An 18,336-nucleotide genomic window follows, 5' to 3' on the forward strand; every position below is an offset into this window, starting at 1 on the left:
CCGAATCCTGTGTACAAAGCCCTTAGCCTCACCACAGTCCAGATGATGGCGAGAAAAGACATCTTGATAATTGACCACAAGGTCAGCCAACTTTTCTTGCCAGTCCGATGACACATCACAGGATTTCAGGTCCAGGTCACCCAGGCCAACATGGTCCAGCCTCTCCTGTACAGTACCAACATCCATTGTGGGTACAGATGTCCCAGTGGGCTCTGTACGAGTAGACTGTTGACTGAGCTCTGGAACCTCCATATCCTCCAATGCAAGGCAGGTGTAGACATCAGCAAGCTTGGCATTCCTCCGCAGAATAACAGGGTTGTCTGTGACGTTAAGGAGCTTGAGTGGGACCCACCTGTCTCCCCAGAGAGGAGTCACCACTCTAGCGACCATGATGCCCCTGGGTGCAGAGCGAGAGGTGGTTGGCTCAGTAACTACAGTAGAGCCAGGAGATATCTTAACACCTTTAGGAAGTTTCCCCCATGCAAGAAACTCACTGTTACCTGGCAGGGTGACAGCCCTGTTGCACCTGACTGTGCCCACTTTGTCTGGTATCTCAGTACCAGACCAGCGTTCCAGGCCAGCAAGCAGAGAGAGGAACTGTTCAAGTTCCTGATGCCCTGAACCCGACGTTGAAACTGCCTCCCAGTAGCTTGCATCTTTCTTGAACTGACAGATTAAATGTCTGATGACATTCAAGCCAACAATTAAGTCATCTTGTTGATTCTCAACAACAAAGGTTGGAACCAAGATATGACACCCATACACTTCCGTGTCAAGCTCCACCACTGATTTAGGCTTCACTCGTACACCACCACAGCCAACAAAAACAACAGTGGGTGCCCCCTGATTGCTCAAATCAATAGCACCAGCAGCAGCAAGCCTCTGCAGTGCTACTTCACTCAAAGAACAGGCCATTGAACCACTATCCAACATAGCACCAAGGGATGCCTTGCCTCCGATTGTAACAGGAGTGTAGAACAGGTTGTCACTGCTGCTGATTCTCTGTGTGTCCTAAAAAATAACTCTCTCAGACTTGTCTAAGTCCTTTACATTGTCATACAGCTCTGCTGCATCATGTGTGTGGGAGTGTTCTTCATGACCCGTACAGCCTCCCTCAAAGCACAGGTCGTCTAGTTTCCCTGGGCATTGTCACCCGTAGAGGCCCCATTGGCACACAAGCGACGTGTGTGACCGGGCTGAAAGCATGTGAAACAGAGTCGGGTAAAGTGGCAATGGGACTGTGTAGTGTGGTCCTCCTTATTACAGACCTGACATCTCCTGCCATTGAACAAAGGGGCCCGATTCTGTACTCGTCTGCCACCCCGCCGTGAGGGGGAATGTCCATCCCCAGCCTTCACGTTATTCAACACGTTATTCCCTGAGCATCGACATCATCTCGCCAAGCACAGCATTATCACTGGGCTGCTGACTGTGGGGGAACTGCTGCTCAGGCGCAGGGAGAGCAGACTGCTTCTGGTAATGCAGGGGAATAGTCTGACATCTATTCTGAGATGAGGTCGTCGGATTCCGTTCCCCATCCTGTGACAGTAGAGGAGGAACTGTGGGACAGCTTGGAGCAAGAAACATCTGCTGCATCTGGGACAAGAGAGGAGAGGGTGAGACAGAGGGTCCTACCCCAGGAGACGGGGGTGAGGTAGGAAGCGCGTCAACACCAGAAGACTTCCTGTCATCGTTATTCAAGAGCTCAACACGCGTGTCATCACGAATTAGCACTGCTGCATGGGCCTCAACCACGCACACTCTCACAGAAGACACCCTCTCGCGTCGATACTCATCTATCCTCTCCTGAATCTCCTTTCACGTCCACTCATGTATCTGCTTGTAGTTAAACACAGATGCGAGCTCAGGATCTGGGCAGTGTTTCACAAACATTTTAGCGATCTCACCACCAATGTCCTCCATTCGCCTGCCTTGACGCTTCAAACCTTCCTCAGCCATATCAGCAGCCTTGGTGAGGCATATCCAGTAATCAACAGGATTCTCCCTGTGAGAAGGCAGAGTCGAGTAGAAGTTCTGCAGGGGTAGGCAAGAGGAAGTGCTGCTGAAGTACCTTATCAGCATGTTGAATATGACATCAGGGGCGCAGGAAGTAGTAAGTGCAGGATCACTTCTCAAGCCTATCTTAACTACATCCCTGGCCTTCCCCATTAGCCTCCCCATCACCTCCTCTGTCTGCAACGACACATTAAGACTCTGCTTCCTGATGTATGATTTCATCAGCTCAACCCATTCAGTCACTGTGTACTTGTCTGTACCATCACCCCTGAAAATGACAGGCTCCCTGTCGGATTTTACAATAACACTGAGTTGAGTGTTTTCACTAGGTGTATTCGTATCGCCACTCGAATGGGAAGTCTGGTTAGGTGAGTGAGCATTATTTCGGTCGACATCACCAACAGCTCCACTAGACATAAGTCTGGCCGCAATATTCACCTATCTGTGAACCAAGTTGAAAGATCATGTTACTACACTGGTTTAATGTGTCATTCCCATCACTGGGAGTGGAGTGATGTGCTTCGCCCCGCAAAAATTGCCCCACGGGAGACTCATCTGGATCTACACCCGACCCAAAGGCTCCAACCCTCCCAGGCAACACAGGTGAAGCTCCCTCATCCCTCCCAACTGACCCATGTGACAGTAAATGAGCACGTGCTGCACCTCTACCCCGCCCAACAGAGGAGCGAACATTGTCACATATATCACTCAGCTGGAATTTGCTTGCCATATTAGCATATAAACAGAGAAAAGGAAAAGCAAGAAAAAAAACAAAACAAAACGTAGACAATAACAAATATTCAGAGTTGCAGGTGTCAGCACAAGCAGTCCGGAGAGAGTCCCATCAAACCAAAGAACAAACAGTCCAGTACCTCAACGTAATTCACAGTCCAAGACGGGCAAAGGATGAATCTTTAAGCACAATACACTGCAACCTGGGTTGGAGATCTGCATCAAGTTGATCTCAAATCACAGAGTCACGGCACCAATGTAGCTGTTGCTGTTCTGTGAGTCTATTGTGCAAGTGGTGTGATATGCCCATGTAGAAAGGACAGCACTGCAACGCTGGACTTGCCCTTACTCTGGGCTCCCTCTTTATTCTGGCAACTGGTACAAAGAAAACAGCACACAGTCGTCATTAACAGTGTGCAAAGCAACTGCAACATTCAGTTGACCAGCTTGGGAGTTTTTTTTTCCTTTTTCTTTCCAAACATAACACTTAACAAATGACTAAGATATATTTATACAACACAACATCAACAAAGTCTTTCTTTTAAAAGTTGAAACCAAACCTGTGATCGTATAGTAGCAGTATTATTTATTTAGTGATAAGAGACATTATATCTCCTTTTTCCTAACCAACAACAACAATAACATATAAAAACAGCTTTTCTATTATAAAACAATCATCATTGTTCATCATTTTTTTCCTATACAACAGCATCAATTAAAACTTATACTTAACAGTGCCTACCTGGTACAAAGAAAACAGCACACAGTCGTCATTAACAGTGTGCAAAGCAACTGCAACATTCAGTTCTGTTAAAAAAAATTAGAACAATTACAATCTCATAGAGAAACATTAGAGCTGACTGCAAGTCAAAAAGCACCCGACTAGCTAACGAGTACTAGCTTAGCATGCTAACTAAAAATGCTACTCGTGAATAAAGTTACTACCCATGCATCAAAATGCCTGTAACTTTCAGGATACATGCTAGTACTGCTTACAATCAAAATACATGTTGACAATTACCACTATAAGAATGTTTTCATTAATACACATACAAAATTGACAACAGTATCGCTCACTAGCACCTACCACCAGCTTGGGAGTTTTTTTCCTTTGCTCAGGCATGCGCTGTGCAGCAATTTGGAACCTTAACAGTTGCAGTTGCTGTGTTTGTCCACCAGGTGGCTCCAACTATTCGCAAAGCACATCAATTTTGAGGAAATTCATTAAGCTATTTTCTAACTCCGTTACATAAAGTGTATATTTATTTTCTTACTCTTCTTATATTTATTGTTTGTTTACTGCTGTAACTGTAGCCTTGTGTAGCGGAGATACCAATAAAGTTTACTTTGACTTCAGCAGCAAGCAGGCGCAAGCAGGGCTCTCGCGCTCACTTTTCGCGTATAGAATTTTGAAAAAACATCGGTGCAAATGTCTGGTGTTTTCGTGTTTGTTGTTTTGTTTTTATTTTCCTTTTTTTTTGCCGATACCTGTGATGCCGCCCCCACCACGATGCCGCCCCGGGCAACCGCCCGTGTCGCTCGTATCACAAACCGCTACTGCACACGCCCAAACACCGGGTAGGTCAGAGTTCTGGGGAAACTATATACAGGAAAGATTGGTTACACAAAGTCACAGGTTAACACTAAGAAAAAGTTCACGAGCGCTAGAGTAGATCACTACAGTCTGAGGTACACCTGTGCACTACTCATGATGTCAGATCAGCATCCTGATGTGGCACACCTGTGAGGTGGGATGGATTATCTCAATATAGCAGATGTGCCCACTACCACACATTTGGACTGATTTGTGACCACTGTTTGGGAGGGATGGTTATATTGTGTATCTGGAATGAATTTTAGGTCTCTACGTCCATCCCATGGGGAATGGGAGCAAAAACAAAGGTGTTGCGTTTATATTTTTGTTGAGTGTATGTTCGCTGTGTAGCTAGTTCATGCTACTGATGCTAGTTGTTATACTATATACTTGTTAGCTGTAAGCTAAAACCATTTGGTGTTTTGTGATATATTGTTGTTGGGTGTATTGGCAATCAATGTCATGTGCTGTAAGGGTTTGGGAGTAATGTATGAAACTTGTGCATGTAAATGTTCATATAGGAATTCCCATTTGTAGTTCTGGTTAGATTCGAAGAAAGCTAATGAATCATAATTCATGACTTAGATGTTTATTACATTCAGTACTCTGTATATGTTCTGTTCAAAGACCACACCCACACACCCCTCACCATTCTGTAAGCCTGCGTTTGCATTACTGTGTTGCTGTCCTTTGCTGTTAAGCTAAGGAATCACAGTAAAGACGGTATAACCTTTATCTGTAAGTCCTGTGTGTTCTGACCGACACCCCAAGGTGAACACCACTGCTATTCAGCCAACGCCTATCCAGTCCTGTGTTAAAATGGTAAATGGACTAGTTCTTATATAGCGCTTTTCCACTCTTCTGAGCACTCAAAGCGCTTTACACAACTTGTGCATTCACCCATTCACACCCATTCGCACAAGCACAACTGACATTCACACACATTCATACTCCGATGAATGCATCGGAGAGCAATTTCGGGTTAGTATCTTGCCCAAGGATATTTGGCATGCAGACTAGGGGAAGCCGGGAATCGAACCACCAACCTTCCAATCAGTAGATGACCTGCTCTACCACCTGAGCTACAGCCACCCAAATTAACATTGGTCCTTCGAGCCGGAGGTGCTTTCCTTGGATCCTAAAGATGCAGCCTAGTTTCTTCTCCAGTGAAGATGTCTCAGAATCAACTCGCCCAAGGCACCAAGTACAACCTCCTCCCTAACTTGCAGACTATGAGGTGAACTTGGTGGGAATGGCAGACCTCAGCCTTATGGCCAACCATGTGAACCAGACAGAGGTGGTTACCTGTCACAGCAATGGGACCAAAGACCACCCCAATGCAGGTACCCCCTCTGTCTTCCTCCCAACGTATGCAGCCCATCAGTGTTCCCACAGTTAGTTCCCATACACTTAAAATAGATGCACAAATGAGTCCATGGCCGCAGTATGACAATAGGCAGGATATCCGTGTTCAACAAGAATACAAAAGGCCATACTTTTGCCCACCAACAGCTCAGAGTACTCCACCAAAGGATACTACAATGATTGATACATTGGATAGGATGATGGGTGAACTACAGCTGTTAAAGGAGCGGACACTGACAGCTAGTTGGCCAACCCCGCCATTCCCCAACAGTGCGCCTTCCTTTCAGTTTGAACATCCACCTATCATTCAGCCACATCTGAAGCCTTCTTTGCAGGAGCAGTTTGCTGCTAGGGCTTATCGCAGTTCCCAGAGTCAAGCCCACACCAACATCTGGAACCAGCAGCCTGTTGCAGAGGTACCAAGACCTATCACACCAGCATTGCAATATAAACCTCATCCATCCCCAGCCTACCAGCCACCATATGTAATGGCACAAGAGAAAACATACAGGGGTCCAACTCCAAGTATTCCTGATCTCATTAAGAAGGACCCAAGTGAGTTTGCCCAGTTAAAGATCACAGTTGATAATCTGCTGCCACCAGATGGGACAGAGCTTTTCGAGTTTCAGATACTGATGGATCATTTGAAACTAGATGAAGCCCGCCTCATAGCTGATCCATACCTCAATTCTCCATCCCCCTATACTGACACCATGGCAGCCCAATCAGAGAAGTTTGGTCAGCCCACCAGTTAGCCCTCAGGAAGATTGCCGGTGTTATGGATGCACCGGACATTCTTCGTGGGGATGTGGAGGCTTTTGAAAGATTCGGGCTCTCGTTGGTATGCTGAAGACCCTTGGTCCGGATGGTGAAGTGGAACTGAAATGTGGCTCTCACAAATTAACATATGTCTCCTACAATCATCCAGCGATGAGAGGCGTCCCGTAATACATAAAGACATAAAAAATAATGAGAGCAAACATCACACAAAATTGAAAAATATGTAAGAAAGAAAAGAAGGGAAGAACAGATATAAAGGCTCAGTAATGCTCAATGTTATTGGATATACTGAAAATTAGAAGTACATGTAAGTCATTGTTTGTTAAATCAGATGTTTAATTTTTATAAATATTTTGTGAAATTGCAACATTTGCCCTGAGACACTTAATACTGTAAGGTAAAAACTCTACAATAATACAGACAGAAAACAGAGAAACCCCCAATATTCATATGAGCACCTATGAGCAAGGACTTTGGCGATAGTGAGAAGGAGGACATTCCTTTTAACAGGAAGTAACCTCCAGCAGAAATAGGCTAAGGTGGTGGTGACCATCTGACATGACTGGTTAGTTTGCATTTAAAGTCCAACATCTCCCTCTAGTGGCCATATATAAACCATGCGTGAGGATGGTGTTAATGTAAAATGTGAATCCTAGTGTTCCAGTCAGTCATCAGTGTGTCTCTGCACAGCTGTAATTAAAATGTGTTCAGAGGGCCTCAGTGTCTGAATGGTTCCAGTTCAGCTCCATAACAGCAGCGTCCCTGGTTTGATTCCTGTGTTTCAGCTCGTATCTGCCTCTCTCATTGAGGAGGGCATCCACTAACGCGCGCGCGCGCACACACACGCGCACACACACGCGCACACACACGCGCACACACACGCGCACACACACGCGCACACACACGCGCACACACACTAACCACTAACTCTGTTTGAACCAAAAGAAAGCTGGTGTTCAGAGGAAGAGGGCGGGCTTTACTTGGTGTCAGTGACAGAAATGAAAAAAAGCTCAAATGAGTGAGAAGGACGATGAAGGAAACATCTGTGCTGTGTCTGCTCTGTAAGTAGAATCTCTGTGTTTGTTTGAATTCTTGTACTTTGACTGTCTGCTCTCCTGATAACTGATGATGGAGGAGAAGACATGAAAAACAAATCAGGCTGAATTCAAGTTCAAAACACCACGAGGACCAACTGCAGGTCTGAACTGACTCTTTATCTTTGCTCAGGAGTCGAGGAAACACAGCAGGCAGTGAAAAGATCAAATCATTCACTCAATATATCAACACAGCTTGAAAGTCAACACAAGACTTTACTGGGTTATTTAAAAGTAGTGGTTATTGTGTCTATACTCAATCTTTAGTCACTGGACATAATGATTAATTTAAATGTTGTTTTTTGGATAAAAACTGGAGTAGAGGATCATGAAAAGTCCAAAATGTGCGAATACATTGATGGTATCATGAAATTTGAACAAGCAGTTATGAAAATGGGTAGATTTTAAGTGTTTTCTTGTCCAAACTTTATTGAAACATGTTGCTGTCCCGTTTGTAGCAACCGAAAATAAAATAAATTCATAATTATAATAAAGGTCAATCAAATGGACCAATATGGCAAGGCCATGATGATCCACTTGGTAAAATAAATCCGCTTGGCATCTTTCTTGGCCTTAAGACAACAATTCTGATGGCTAAAGATCCAAACGGGACACAAAAAAAAAAAAAAAGAAAAGAAAAGAAACATGTTGCTGGCATTAAATAGAAAATGAGCAGATATATCAGAGATGAGTTTGTGTGTTTGTCAGCTGTTTGTGTGGAGTTGTTCTTTATGTTCGCCTCAAATCAACCTGAGTGTCATTTCTCTTTAGTTCTGATCTCACTGCTGAGCTGCACAACAAACCAAGGTCAGTAACCTTCCTCTGTCACAGTTTAAACCTGAGAAATTCTCAATGATATGACCTGATTCATATAGTCACGATGGTGCTCACATATAAAAATTATTAAATGAAGGATTAATTACAGAATTATAACAGTTTTAACAAAAGTATAACAAATCAAATATTTTTTCATTTTAACCCTCACAGCTCGTCTGACTGTGAGTCCCAGCAGCTCTCAGATCTTTAAAGGAGACTTTGTGTCTCTGAGCTGTGAGGAGGACGACAGCTCTGCTGGATGGACTCTGAGGAGAAACACAACAAAGAAACAGAGAACTCAGTGTGGAGGAGATGGGTGGGGAAAACCAGCTGGTTCTTCCTGTAAGATTGGTGTAACAGCACCTCATGACAGTGGAGTTTACTGGTGTGAGTCCAGAGAGGGTCCCATCAGTAACATGGTTAACCTGACAGTCACTGGTAAGCTGAGTGTGTGGAGTTAGTGTTGATGAAGCTGTGTGTAAATGGATGAAATGCTGTAGTTTGTCTCTGTGTTGAGGTGGATCAGTGATCCTGCAGAGTCCTGTCCTCCCTGTGATGGAGGGAGATGACGTCACTCTGCTCTGTAAAACAAAGACCACTCCCTCCAACCTCCCAGCTGCTTTCTATAAAGATGGCTCCCTCATCAGGAAGCAGCCTACAGGTCACATGACCATCCAGCATGTTTCCAGGTCTGATGAAGGCCTCTACAAGTGTGACATCAGCGGTCATGGAGAGTCTCCATCCAGCTGGATCACTGTCACAGGTGACACACTCACCTGTCTGTGTTTCTGCAGCTTTCAACATTCACAATGTGACGACAACTTAATGACTGTGTTTGCTTTATTTTAGGGGAACACACCACCACACCGCCACCTACATCCACACCTCCACCTACATCCACCTCTCCTCCTGTTCTCTCTGTGTTGCCATGTGTTGGATCAGTCTGTGTTGTGGTTCTACTGGTGTTACTGGTTCTGCTAGTGAGACGATGTGTTCACAGGAAACCTGAAGGTGAGACTCAGACTTTTCAATATATGTGGTTATGTAAATCCATGTGTTATGCTATTTATGTTTATTATGATTTGATGATTTTTAAAATTTTAATTTCACATTAAAAATGTAAAACTGTTTATTTTTTGTTTTTATTTGGACTCTTCACTGTAAAATGTTGTGATTGTAAATACTTTCTTAATTTTAATAATTTCACTAGATGAAGCTGTGGAAAATGGGCTCACAGATGACATCTTGTACAGTGATGTCAAAATATCAACTCAACATCCAAAAAAACAAAACAATGGTAATTTGAGGTCCTTTGTTGGTTATTTATTTGTGTTTATTCAGCTCCAATTTTATAAAATACTTTTAAGTTCTGATTATATTCATGGAGATTTTATGTCTCATGAAAAGATTTCTATGACGACATTATGAAGCAGTTGAAGAAAATATAACTGTGAATTGTAATAGAAAAATAAACGTTCTATTAAATTGATGCTAAAGTTTAACTCTGTAGTAATTTCGCCAGAGTCCATCTTTGTATGTCACGGCTTTAATGTCACTTTTGTTTTTCATTTGATTTGTTTCCTTCATTCAAATTTATTAAACTCAGTCATTTTGATTATGCTTTTTTAAAGTGTAAAATTTCACTCTGTGCTCATTGAGCATTGCTCTTTACATGCTGCCCTCTGTGTTTGTTGTCTGTGGTTAACACAAGCTAACACCTCTGCAGTCGTACAGTTTCCTGTTTATGATTGTTTTTAAAGTCACCTGCAGGTGTTTCTCTATCAGGCGTTAGAAATTAATAATTCATATTCACATTAAGTAAACTTCCTATAGTTTTATTCATAATTTCCTTTTATAATTAGCTTAACTCAGTTTAACATATGTAGCTTTACTCAAAGTTTAAATGACTTTACTGTTTCATATTTATGTTAGACCAACATTTTGTGTGTTTTATTGTGCAGACAATGATGCAGCAGTAATCTACTCTGCAGTGAGAACAGAAGACATCAGTTATGATCGAATCATCATCAAAGACACGAAAACCAGATCACAGATGAGTGGTACAGCTGCTCTTATTGGTCTCCTGTCTGTCTGACATTAGACAATAGAAATTTAAAAATTGAAAGAAATTTAAAGCTGTAGCTAAATTACACATTGATGGTCAGTCGTGTAAAATGCAGAGCTGAGGTTATATACATTAGACTCAATCGATAACATACAGGCAGATTTCTTTCTTTGGAACATAAAATAAAGATATTCAATAAATTCTCATCACTGACTTTTCCTGAACAACTAAGTGAGCATAAACAACTCGCATATTCCAAACTGTGAAACCTGCCCAAATCTAGTCACTGGTTAATTGTTTGTGTATTGTTCTTTTTTTTTCACCTTTCCCCCTTTGATTGTTTCTATTGTCCATTTCTTTACTATAATTCCTGTCCTCAGATATTTGTTAAATACTATAATAGTAGGTTAAGGACTTGCCTTCATGCACCCATGGGTCAGGACTCTGACCTAGCTTCAATTGTTTTGACTCCACCTTTCTCACAAACAACTCAGAGTGAGCTGCTGAAAACACAGACAAAGACATCCACCACATACTCTTTTCTTGATGTTTCTTTAGTCTGAGACAGTGAGACTACATCTGACACTTTCCACTTTGACGTGAAGGTTTCTACTTCCTCTTGGAGAGAGGACAAATAGGACGCATCTGCAGTTTCCCTTGTGCCACACTTGGCCTTTACTAATAACATCGACTCAGCCACAGTTCTGTTTTATATAGATGTAAAGTGTGGTATAACTTTTCACAGTGCTACAACTGAAGAGATTAGGCTCACATGTGTCTGCTTTATCTCTACAGCGTGTCCTTAACAATGTCTTCCTCCCCTCACTCCAACCAGTCACAGGTGATGGCTGCCCTCCCTGTGCCTGGTTCTGCTGAAGTTTTCTTCTTGTCAAAAGGGAGTTTGTCCTCTTTAACTACCTAAAAATGTTCTGCATGTAAAACCACAGCAGCTCCTTCCTGTAGTCTGAAGCTGATGACACTTCTCTGTTCTGGTTTGGCCAAGCACAGAGTTCATATCGTGAGAACTTGCCCTGTGGTGAAGCATCAGTTTTCACTGAAAAAGGTGTCAGATCTGTGGTCGTGCACCTTCAACTAGTTAGGGTAGCTGTTGTTTCTCAGCAGAAGTGTTGAGAAATGCAAAGACCATGAAAAGCTTCAGCTATTTACAAAAGTTACATACATGTGTTAATCTTCACACAGTCTTTTTAGCTGCGCTCTAACTGCTCTGTACTGCTTGGTACTCCCGTTTTGATCGAACTAGGTTGAGTGGTGGGTTAGATGAAAAGCAGAAAACCAAAAAAGATCTGTGGTCGTGCACCTTCAACTAGTTACAGCAGTTGTTGTTTCTCAGTAGCAGTGTTAGGAAAGAAGACTGAAAAGCAAACGCTACTTACAAAGGTTACATACATATGTTAATCTTTGCATCTGTGGTCTAACTGCTCTATACTGTCTCCAAAACCTGGTCCCCCAGTTTTGACCAAACTAGCTTTAGTGTTGGATTCAATGTAAAGCAGATACCACAAATGTTCTGTTGTTTGCAGTGATCTTATAACAATTTTAATATTAACCACACTGGCTGAACCTTTATTGAAATTTAACTCAGATTATAAATGTACAAAAATCAACCTGTTAAATAATATACCCAAACAAATAATTTGTCTTTATAAAACAATCAATACCTTTTAAAATAATATTACATAAAGATTTTAACTTGTTGATTAACTCACATAATCATGTCTTAATCGCCTGAGAAATTTAACTACACCTGAAGTCGATGCACCCCACAACGACTTTGTGTCCACGCTTTCTAGCTGCCTTTGCAACCCAGTATCATGACTAAATGTGAAAATGTAGACATGCCAGTCCACTGTCTCCATTTCACGCTTTGCCTCTTCGAAACATGAAATGGACATGCATGCAGAAGTTACCAGCAGTGAAGATGGTTTATTTAAAGCAATGAAGTCGCATTCTAGGGACCTTGATAACTGGAAACAATTAAGTGAGGAGGATAATATGTATATACATGTAAATGTGTTATCTCTCTTAGCTTCTTTTAATCTATTTAATAATCCAAGGAATAAAATAGGAAAATGGTGGTATTTATTTACCACAACACACCACAAAAGAAAACAACAATAATATGTGGGTGGTTGACTCAAGAAAATAAAACCCCTAGTAAGCCAGCAATGTTAAATAGCTTAACAAAATAGTTTACCTAAGCTAGGAGATGATGCATCCCCAGACACACAACAAAAACCCTTCCCATTCAGCCAGGTGGTAATAAATCAGTGAAGCAGGAGGGATTACTTAAACAATAACCGCATGTACATTTGTCAGCTCACGTGAACACAAAGAAAATAATTAAACTAACCTGTTGCAGCCTCAGCAGAAGATGCTTGAGTATTTTGACAGCACACCATCCTTGCTAGCTTGCAGCAGTCAACACTTCTTTAGTGTTGCTAGCAGTTCTGCAAACCACGTCGTTAAATCTTGGTGCAAAGAAGGAAACAGCTCCGCACTGGTGGTGCAAAATCTAGTCCAACTCAAATTTAGCATAAAAAATTCCACAGTCCAACTCTGCCTCGGGAAAAACACGGCAGTAGGCTTTTTCTTCACTGAGGCTACTGTGGGGATAGACCACAGCAGGGGTGTCGCTGAAGCTTTGTCAGCTAGTTGTTACCTGTAGACATCCAACAGCTTACTCCAGTCCAGGAGAGCACGGGCCACCGTGGCCTGACCACACCCACTTCCTTGCTCCAGTATAGTTGACCAACCAATCAGGACTTAGGAAACGGAATCTCACGCAAAGATACAAAACACTTTACAAACACCTTGTATGTATAGATTATGCATATTTGTTTTTTACATATTTGCACCAATTATGAAAATGTGAAAATCTTAAAGTGGCATAACTTTGCATTAATCTGCAGTTAAACTATTAAACTGCAGTTTCCCCACTTTTTATTTACTTTAACTCTGAAGTTTTAGACAGAGGTGATGTTTAGTTAATCTGCATACAGTATAACCATCATGGCTACGTTATTTCACTGTACTGTTGTTGTTGTTGTTGTGAAGTAATTTCTGTGTTTTTCTTTTCTGCAGATATTTATTCAGCTGCAGGCTACTCAGTACTGAGAACAGGAAACATCAGTTATGAACAATTATGCTGCCACACCAAAGAGAAAAAGAGGTACAGTTGCTTTCCATTCAAATGCAGCCAAGCATTCATTTACTGGTTTGGAAAGGCCATGCTCACATCAAACCTTTTAAATGATGAGGTGATTGTGTGAACAGTAATTCCTGTGAGCCAAAAGCTGAGGTTGCAGCCTGCTCACAGGTTGTTTTTCCCAATAATCTGTATGGTATTATAGAGAGGTGATATATCCCTAATATGCTTTTCTCAGGCAAAAAAAAAAAAAAAACAGCAACCAATTAAAACAATGTTTTCTTGAACAAGAGTATATTAAATCACCTTGTTTCAGGCAGAGAATAAAACCAGAGGCTGTACAAAGGTTCAGTATAAGATAAAGAATGATTATTTTAAACCCTGTATCATGTAACGCTCCTCTGGAAATGAAGAGCTTCACTGTAAATATGGATAGATTATTATAGATATTATAGATTATCTGTCATCTCCTTCCAGAGTGGAAACAGACAGTTTCTCATTCAAGCATAGTACAAATCATATACAAGCTTCAATGAACAAACACAAGTCAATAACACCATGTCTCTTTCTATATGTTTTATTAAACTTTGCTGTAGGGCACAGTGAAGTGTAGTGTGCTGCATTTTTACATCCACACAGAAACCTAAAAATTCTGGGTCCTTGTGACCAGCCTTGTACTTTCATATTATGGTTTATGTTCTGAGTCCTTGGCTGTACTGTTTTGATTATTGTTTTTCCCTAGGTTTCAGTTATGGTTGTCAAGGATTTAGCTCTTAGGTTTTGTGTGATGGCTTCCCGTGTTGTTTCTGCTGTGCCTTTCTGTCCCATGTTTCAGGTCCCTATGTTGTGTCTCCCCGGTCTGTTAAGTTTACATGTCTAGAGTTCAGTCAGTGTGTTTCCTGTTTTACTTTGAAGGTCCGTGTCTCATGTCTTTTTTTTTTTTTGCCTCCCTTGTCTCGTCCAGCCTAAGACAGAAGGAGAACTGTGCTCTCCTTCTGTGTCACAATCCCCTCGTTTTCCCTCAATGTATTTAAGCCCTGTGTTTCTCATTGTTACTGTTGCGTCAGCCCTTATAGCTGTGTGTTTCTCCCCCTGTCTCCTTGTGCATTAGTTTTCCCCAGTTTAGTTTTGTATTGTTATTTGTGTCGCCTCCTCGCCAGCAATAAAGCTGTGTTCTTTTTGAGTTGTCAAATTAAGGGTCACATGGGAACTGGAGCTTATCATAGCTGTCTGGGTGGACTACACACTTTTACATGTCAACAGTTTGTCAAATGTATTTTGAAAATCTTTCATGGAGTCACCAAGAACCAATGAAGTGAACTAAAACAGCATATATTGGACTTTTTAATGCAAATGCTTATCTGATTGTTTCAGCTCTGTGGGTTTAAGGTTTGGGTTTTGTTAATTTAACTTTAAATTAAAATGAAAGCAGTGTGTAACCTTTGTGATATGTATCTGAGCTGGTTCCCAGTAAAGTCTGAACTGGGACTGTGTGTGATGCAGAGAGGTGGAGACTGGAGGTCTTGATTGAACTACAAAGCTTGTAATCATGTTTCCTGTTGTTTGAACTGTGTTTGTGTTCAGACTTTAAACCAGAGCCAGACGTCGTCTACTCTTCACTGAAGTAGTCCACCAGTCCAACCACTGACGTCCAGCTGCTGGTCTCTAACTGGTCCCCCAGCACCTCAGACCAGAGGACATCCACATGTTGTTCTTTATTTTAATTTTTTTTTACTTACCTGAACAACTATGATAAAAATATGAGTATGTATTTTTACCTGGAGTTTTAAAATTCTATTTTCTTGTAAAATCATCAATAACAATAAACATATGTTTGTGTATTATGGACACAGTTAAGTTTCCTTGTTGTTTTTTATTTAAAATGTGCCTTAAACACCGTGTTCTTTTCCCCCAGCTATTAACTTTATCTGCATTAAAAGATTTTATTCTGTGTTATTCATGTGGTTCTATGGGTTTCAAGCAAGATGTCAGCTGTGTGGTGTTCAGTGTCCAGGTGAGGTCCTTAGAGATGTAGACGCCCAGGTACCTAAAGCTGCTCACCCTCTCCACTTCAAGGCCCTGGATAGACAGCGGTAGGTGAGGCCTCCTCTTCTTCCTCGTGTCCACAATCATCTCCTTTGTCTTGTCAGTGTTGAGGGTGAGGTTGTTGTCCTCACACCATGACACCAGACCAGACCTCTCTCCTATAATCCGCTTCGTGCCAGCTTGTGAATGAGATTGTGAGGGATGACAGTGAAGCTTCAAAAGGGAATGATTCACATATGAGGTCTGCTGCCACCTACTGGTAAAACTGGGTGTTACATCAGCGCTAGACCTCAAGTTTTGATGACAATCTTAATATTGGTATTAAATAAAGACTAGTGTTAAAAGATTGATGCTTTGATTCTATCACACAAGTTCAGCATGTAGCTGACTGAAATCTGTTAAATAAATATATATTTTCATTTATTAAAAACAAAAGACACACTATGGAAAATTTATTTTGTTTGTTTACATTCTTTTAAACAACAACAGCTAAACCAAAGCACTTTAGAGTCAGACACGTTTATACTCCAGGTCTCTAAATTATTTAGTGGTCAATGCATGTTTTTTGAACTAACAAATAGATGATGATTCATCTCATAAATCACAACAGACTGATCTCACCAACATAAGTTGCCTTTATAGGTCAACAGCATCAATATTGGTATCAGGAATATTGACCCTGGATTTACTTGGTATCAGACTTATACCAGAATTTGTAGTACTGCACAGCACTAAGCAGAACACCTGCTTTATACATGGGAATACTTTAATGTTAGAACCCTGACCATGTGGTCTTTATGAGAGGACCTGGGGAGCAGTTTTGGGATGGCGTTGACCTGGCAGCTGCTGGTTGGTTCCCTATTAACAACTGGCTGTTTTAAAAACCCTTAAACCAGCAACTGGCAGCAGCAGACCTGTTCTTGGCCTCCAAACCCTCAGTAATCAATTTTGTGTGTCTTTTGAGAATAATTAGGTTTTGTGTGTAGTGCTGAAAATACTGTTTAGTTTAGTTTTGTTTCACACAGAGCTAGGTTGCACTTCTTTGGAATAGCTTGTTTCTTTATTATTGTGGTCTTTGTTCACACCAGAGTTAATGCTTTCAGTTTTGGTGTTATTAGTAGGAATAAACCTCACCGTATGTTATATTGGCTTTTGGGTCTGTCTTTGGGGACTGGGGCAGAGACACCTTTTTTAACCCTTATGTTGGTCCTCCTAGACAGAGACGTAAGATTTAACGTTCAGAAATCTATCAGATGACCACTGAAGTCATTTGGGTTTAAGCGCCTTTTATCAAAACAATGGTTCTTGGTGTGGTAGCTGGGCTGGTGCAGCAAAGCAGTGAACGTGGTAAGGGGCCGTCCTTCAAATTTTGTTCTGTCTGCTTTTGCACTTTTTTTTGCTAATCTTGCAATTTTGGCGTCTCCGCCACCAGCGCTCATGTCTAATCAACACTTCCCCAAAGAAGCCAGCTGTGGTGAGTGACAGAGACTTTGTTCGTGCTCTTTCGGAGACAGGAAAAAATATGGACAGACACTGCTAACCCCAGTTCGAAAGGTCCATGCCACCGCCTGCCACAGACTCCATGCCATCGCCCGCTTTGGGAATTAAACCAATGGGTCCCTTTCCAGCTGAGGCTGGAGGACGCCCATCTCCAGAGCCTGCTGCAGTCTCAGTCAGAGGCCTCAGCGATGTTTGGTTATATCACGTCTCAGCCAGAGGTCTGCGCTCCGCTATCTGGTTCTGCACCTGCCAAACCTGATCTGCAACATTCAGCACTGCCTGGACCTGCCATGGCACGACCAGGACCTGCTGCACCTGCCACTCCAGGTACCGTCTCCACCTACCAAGAGACCCAAAGGTCTTCACCCACACCTCGACTAGCCTCCAGCCCTGCCACACCTCTGGCAGCCGTTCTTCTGAACTGCTTCTTCTCTGCCGTTAGCCACACAGCCTGGGTTTTGATTAGTCAATATATGTATTTTTGAATTTCTCCCTCTCAGTGTCTAGTCTTCTGCCTTCCATTTGTACAGTTACTGACCTGGATGTCTCTGTGTCACCAGCCTGTATAACTTTATCTACTTACCACTTATTCTCCTTATGAGGATCTGACCTGATATGTTTAATATGCTGCTGAGAATATAGCCTAGAAGAAGCGTATAGTATTGCTTTTATTTTGGAAAGAGACATTTCTCTGTAAAAAAAACCTCTCTTTTCCAAAGATGAGTGATTTCTTGATCAGATTTATTTATTTTTATTTATTTTGTTGTTTCAGCAACATTAAATTTAAAAACTGTACTTTTGAGTTAAAATATAATGGATTGGAATTGTAAAGTGCTTTTCAAGGCACCCAAAGCGCTTTACAATTCCACTATTCATTCACTCTCACATTCGCACACTGGTGGAGGCAATCCACGGTTGTAGCCACGGCTGCCCTGGCTGCCATATCACGCCATATCAGTTTCTGTGATATTCTTATTAAGGTAAATATTTTATTAATGTGGCAAGATCACTATGTATATTTCACTGAATTAGATGTTATAAGGGTGGAGAAAGTCTGGATGCCCCAGTGAGTCATGAAGTTACTACAGGTGGGCAACAGTAAAAACAGAAATTCCGGCTGAAATTAGTCACAGGTGTGTTAAATTACACATTCATCTGAATG

General features: G+C 41.8%; 1 protein-coding gene and 1 long non-coding RNA gene across 2 annotated transcripts in view; one reads left to right on the plus strand and one right to left on the minus strand.

Annotated features, from left to right (window-relative positions):
- The window catches only part of LOC308410625 (protein turtle-like), a 321,861-nt gene that overhangs the window by 241,386 nt on the left and 62,139 nt on the right, over positions 1-18,336 (plus strand). The gene's annotated exons all lie outside the window — the stretch shown is intronic.
- On the minus strand, positions 3,495-13,176 carry LOC308383605. The gene is made up of 3 exons (XR_013969177.1): positions 12,834-13,176; positions 4,237-4,348; positions 3,495-3,937 (listed from the first exon to the last, which is right to left on the minus strand). It is a non-coding gene; the product is annotated as an uncharacterized lncRNA (long non-coding RNA).

This window comes from Rhamphochromis sp. 'chilingali' (genome assembly GCF_963969265.1).
Source record: "Rhamphochromis sp. 'chilingali' genome assembly, chromosome: 1".
In the NCBI taxonomy this organism is placed as follows: domain Eukaryota; kingdom Metazoa; phylum Chordata; class Actinopteri; order Cichliformes; family Cichlidae; genus Rhamphochromis; species Rhamphochromis sp. 'chilingali'.